General features: G+C 38.5%; 1 non-coding gene across 1 annotated transcript; it reads left to right on the forward strand.

The window, feature by feature from the left end:
* The first annotated feature begins 4,368 nt into the window (after positions 1-4,368).
* On the forward strand, positions 4,369-4,472 carry LOC138819955 (U6 spliceosomal RNA). The gene has a single exon (XR_011369705.1). It is a non-coding gene; the product is annotated as a U6 spliceosomal RNA (small nuclear RNA).
* The last annotated feature ends 1,543 nt before the right edge of the window (positions 4,473-6,015 follow it).

A 6,015-nucleotide genomic window follows, 5' to 3' on the forward strand; every position in this document is an offset into this window, starting at 1 on the left:
AAAAATAAATAAATAAAGACAGATAGAGATCCCAGTTTGAAGTGTGAAAGTAAGTGGAAGGCCCATAAATTCAAATCCTAGTACTGGCCCATAATCATACATTGAATTAATTTTTGTATGTCTTTTATTATAAAAAAATACTGTGCAGAGGGGCTACAATTAAATGAGTAAGGTAATTTCCTATCAAGTATATTTCCTATCAAGCATTGTTGCCTCCTCCTTTGTTTTTCCCCTACCATTCCTTCTCTCCCACCTCCACGAGTATTCTCCCCACCTCCGAAGTTCTAATGTTTGTTTTCAACGTAGGGTCTTGTACATTGCATTTTTACAATGGGTCAACCCGTATCCCTATTTAAGCATTTTATGTTTTCCCTTACCTTCTCCAAATTAGAAAAATGTATATACAAGATGCAGGGTACCAGAATCAAATGCAGTGAAAACAGGAGTTATACCATGGGGGAGGTACAAAGAAAGCAACAAAGAAATCAATTTATAAATATGTTGGAAACAATCACAAGAAAGAAAAAATTATCTTGGGGTTCATTTCGCCTAACATCAACTTGTCTAAAAATGTCTGTTTTTCTCAGACATATACTAGTTATTGCAAATAAGGGAAACCATGGGATCTATGTTTCTTTGGGTATGGCTTATTTCACTTAATATAATTTGTTCCAAGTCTTTCCATTTCCTAACAAATTGGACAAAGAAATTCTATGGAGGCATGGAATTGTGTATATATACCACATTTTCTTGATCCATTCATCAACTGAGGGGTATCTGTGTGGGTTCCATATCTTAGTTATGGTAAATAATGCTGCAATAAACATAGTCGTGCTGGTAGCATTAGTATGATCTTGTTTGTGAACATTTGGGTAAATGCCCAAAAGTGCTAGTTCTGGGTCATAGGGGAGCTCTATGTGGAGTCTTTTGAGGAACCTCCATAAACTTTCCAAAGTGGTTGAACACGTTTACACTCCCACAACAATACAGTAAGGTTTTCTTCTATCCACATCCCCTCCAGAATCTGTTGTTATTAGAGTTCTAGATTATAGCCATTCTAACTGTGGTGAGATGGTACTTCTGCTCTTTTTATTTGCATTTCTTTTATGGCTAGGGAGGTTGAGCATTTCTTCATGTGTCTATTGGCCATCCTTCTTTTCTCTTCAGAGAAGTTTCTTTTTGAGTCTTTAGCCCACTTATTTAGTGAGAAGTGGTTTCTTTGAGGATTTGTTGTTGGGAGATATAATTTTTTGAGTCGCAGGTATATTTTAGATATGAGACTCTTTTCTGTTTAATGGCTAGTGAAGATCTTTTCCCAATCCATAGGCTTTCTATTGATCTTGTTAACTATGTCCTTTGCCATGTAGAAGCTCTGCAATTTCATGCAATCCCATTTGTCCAACCTTTCTTTGATTTGTTGTGTTTCTGGGTCTCCATTAAAAAAAAATTCGGCCTGTGCCAAGGAGACCTAGGGTTTCTCCTATTCCATCCTATTCCATCAGAGTGTCTGCTTTGACTCAGAAGTCTTTGATCCATTTGGAGCTGATTCTGGTGCAGATTGATATATAAGGATCTAGCTTTAGTTTTCTACAAGTGATTAACCAATTTTGCCACCACAATTTACTTAAGAGGCTTTCTTCCATTCTATTTTTTAGCTCCATTATCGAAGATTAGGTAGCTATATATCTGTAGGTTCATTTCTGCCTCTTCAATTCTATTCCATTGTTCCTGATGTCCGTTCTTGTGCCAGTACCAAGCTGTTTTAATTACGATGGCTTTGTAGTAGAGTTTGAAATTTGGTATTGATATTCCTTCATCACTGTTCTTTATGTTAAGGATTTTTTTTCTATTCTGGGTTTTTTATTGTTCTATATGAATTTTTGGATAGCCTCTTTAATTTTTTGAAGAAAGGGGTTGGAATATTGATAGGTATTGCATTAAATTGGTAGAAACCCTTGGAAAATATTGCCATTTTCAAGATGTTGATCTTTCTAATCCAGGAGCATGGGAGGTTTTACCACTTTGTAAGTTCTGTTTTGATTTCCCTTTTCATGTTTTTAAAGTTTACATTATAGAGGTCCTTCCCTTCTTTGGTTAAATTAATTCCTAGGTATTTTTTGGGTGGGCTGTTATGAATGGAGTTGCTTTCCTGATTTCAACCACGCTTTTCTCATTGTTGGCATACAGAAAAGCCATTGATTTTTGAGGGTTATTTTTATACCCTGCTCCTTTGCCAAATTTTAAATCAGCTTGAGTAATTTTGGTGATTTGCTTTTCTTTTATGGCTAGAAATGTTGAGCATTTCTTCATGTGTCTATTTGCCATCTCCTTTCCTCTTCAGAGAAGTTTCTCTTTAAAACTTTAGCCCACTTATTTATTGCGCAGTTGTTTCTTTGTGGATTTCTTGTTGGAGGTTTTATTTTTGTGAGTTCCAAGCACATTTTAGATATGAGATCCTTGTCTGTTGTATGGCTAATCTTCTCCTAATCGGTGGGCTTTCTATGGATTTTGCTAGGTATGTCCTTTGCCATGCACAAGCTCTGCACTTTCATGAAATCCCATTTGTGTAACTTTGATTTGTTGTGTTTCTGGGTCTCTATTAAGGAAATTTTGACTTGTGCCAAGGAGACCTAGTGTTTCTCCTATTCTTTCCATTACTGTTTTCAGGGTGTCTGCTTTGACTCTGAGGTTGACAATTACTTTTGTAAACCGAAACTTGTTTGTTTTTTCCATCTTTTGTGTTCATAGGAGTGTCTGTATTATGTGTAAACAGGCTGTTCTACAAGGTATCTTTCAGGGTGGTAGAGTAGTTATTATATGGCTGTATGTATTTTATAACGACATAGAGCTTTCTCATGACTTACCTACATGAATCTTTTAATGTTATATAAGGGCCAAGAAGAATGCCAAACTTACATTTTTGTGTCTATCTCCATCCTATTTCTCCCTATTGTCTAGAGGTTTATGTAACACTCAGCATAACTGACACTGGCACATGGAACAGACATGGACTTGATGGATCTTGGCTGTGAGATGGCCCCAAATACAGTAAATATCAGAATCAATGAGATCGAAGCAGTTGTCCAAGGTGCCTAGTTGTATTAACATCCTTGGCTTCCAATGGTCTCACCTGCCTCGGTCAGAAGCCTGTTAATGGTCTGTCACCATCAAAGCTCATACTGAAGTTTAACTATTCAATGTAGCAGTGTCAGGAGGTAGAAACCTTAAAAGATGTTTCAGTCATAAATGGATAAATGTTATCTCATCAACTCTCAAGGGACTAACGTTATCACTGTTATCAGTTGTTAAAAGCAACCTATGCCCCTTAATCCCTGTCATTCTAGCACATGCCATAATGCTGAGATCCTCTGTGATATGATGCACCTACGGGGCCTTGTCCCATGTGCTACCATGCTATATAGACTTTCCAGCTACTACTATTAGGCTTGAAATAGACCTTATATTCCTCATGAAGTATACAGGTTAATTGATTTTAAACAATGACAAAATGGACTGAGATTTTATTCCTTTTGTCTTTTTCATGGAACTGAGGATTAAACTGAGGGCCTTAAACTTACTAGGCACATAACTTGCCACTTGTACCTACATGCACCCAACTCTTTTTCTTTCTTTCTCAGTTTGCTTTTCATATAGGATCTTGTGCTAACTTCACCCAAGTCACCCTTAGTACCCCATGCTCCTATACCTCTACCTCTCAATATCTGGGATTACATGACTGTGACACCACAGTTTGCCCATTAGACCATACTACTCTTTAGGGGAAAGAGATACAGATCCCTGAGATGTTTATGTGGGTTTGTGTGTCTGGTTGTGTGCTTGTGTGTGTGTGTGTGTGTGTGTGTGTGTGTGTGTGTGTGTGTGTGTGTGTGTATCCACGTGAACTGTTCTTGATGATTTACTTAGTACTGAGGGTGAATCTTCCTTAAGAATCTGTATTCTTAATTCATTCCACTGAAAAAGAAATATTTCTCTGTGTACTAAAGGCTCATAACTATAATTCTAGCTCTTCAGAATGCTGAGATTTTTGACATTATTAATGTTATCCCAGGTATTAACCCAATGTTATCCCAATGTTATGCCAGGTGAGCCAGGAAAAGTCCATGACACTCTTATCTCCATTTCATCACCAGAAAAGTCAGAAATGGAGCTGTGGTTTAAGTAATAGAGTAATATTCTTGAGGAAAAACATAGGAATAGCACCTAGGCTTTTATCAAGGCTCAGGACCCATACATAATATCCAGAAAGCATTTGTGCTATTACAATGAGCTCTTATGCTATTGCAAGTCACAATTATGTCTAATGGATTGTCTCTACAGGCCAGTTGCAGTAAAAAAAAATTTTTTGTAGTGCTCACTTTGGCAGCACATATACTAAAATTGGAATGATACAGAGATTAGCATGGTCCCTGCACAAGGATGACATGCAAATATGTGAAGCGTTCCATATTTTTTTTTAAAGAATCTTGTATTACTTCATAAGATATGTTCTTTCTGGACCATCTTTATGCCTCATTTTTCTCTCTGGAATGATATTGAAATAAAGAAAATATTCAGTGAGGAATTTGGTTTCTGGATCCCTCCCTCATTCATTATTGACATGTTCTGTCTTTTTATTTTTTGGCAGTGCTGGAGCATGAACTGAGGGCCTGGGCACTGTCACTGAGCTTCTTTTTTGCACAAGCCTTGCACCCTTTGACCTGAGCCACAGGGCAACTTCTGGCTTTTTCTGTTTATGTGGTACTAAGTAATTGAACCCAGGGCTACATTCATGCTAGGAAAGCACTCTACCACTAAACCACATTCCAAGCCCCATGTCCTCTTTTTAACATATGTCTAACATGTTTAGCTCTGTCCCATCTCTGAAGCCACGGCCATTGCTCTTGAATCTATCCTCAATTTAACTCCTAACTGTGTTTCATTACCTATAACTGCCAAAATATTTTCCACTCCACCCAAGGAACTATCTTTCATTTTCTTAAATTTCACACTTCATTGGTTAATGTCAAACAATAACTCAACATTACCAGTGTCTGAAATTGAGGACACTTAGAATAATAAATAGCTTTTTCCAATGTTTTTCTTTTTTTAATTCTGAGGATTCAACTCTGGTTTCTGCGCAATCCTTCAGCTCTTCAGCTCAAAGTGAGTGCTATACCAGTTGAGCTACAGTACCACTTCCAGCTTTCTGAGTGGTTTATTGGAGTTAAACCTTTCATTCCCAGGCTGCCTTTGAACTGGGAACCTCAGATTTCATCCTCCAGATAGCTAGGATTACAGGAATGAGCCACCAGTGCCCAGATAATAAATAGCTTTTTTTTTGGGGGGGGGGTCCGGTCATGGGCCTGAACTCTGGCCTGGGCGCTGTCCCTCATCTCTTCAGCTCAAGGCTAGCACTGTACCAATTGAGCCACAATGCCACTTCCGGCTTTTTTTTTCTGCGTATTTGGTGCTGAGGAATCGAACCCAGGGCCTCATGCATGCAAGGCAAGCGCTCCACCTCTGAGCCACCTTCCCAGCCCCAATAAATAGCTTTTAATGTGTGTCAGGTGATACACAACAACTCAGACCCTTGGGAAGTCTTTTATCTTCCAGTCGGGCATGATCTAACCCCACTATATGCTCTGGTAGATAACAAAATTAAACAGATTCTACAAATGTAATTAGTTCCCACAAGAGTTGGTATGAGTTATTTCCAAGGTGTGAGTGCAAATTAAGGCCTTTCTAGAAGTCAGTGATGCAAACAGAATGAATCAAACAGTAAGGAGAATATGTTTCTCAAGAAAGTATGGGGATGCCTAGGAGCTGACAACAGTGGCTGTATGATAGGAGACCAGAAAGCAGAAACCACAGTCTCACCACCACAGAACCTAAACCCTACTAAGCATCTCATAAGCTTGTAAGAGATCCCCACATTCTGTGAGAGACTATAGGCTAGTGGCCCCTGCTAGAAACTGAGCAGCTACTATAGACAAACCACACCCAAGTTACCAGCCC

Source organism: Dipodomys merriami, unplaced genomic scaffold (genome assembly GCF_024711535.1).
Source record: "Dipodomys merriami isolate MVZ:Mamm:240054 unplaced genomic scaffold, mDipMer1.0.p SCAF_836, whole genome shotgun sequence".
Classification (NCBI taxonomy): Eukaryota; Metazoa; Chordata; class Mammalia; order Rodentia; family Heteromyidae; genus Dipodomys; species Dipodomys merriami.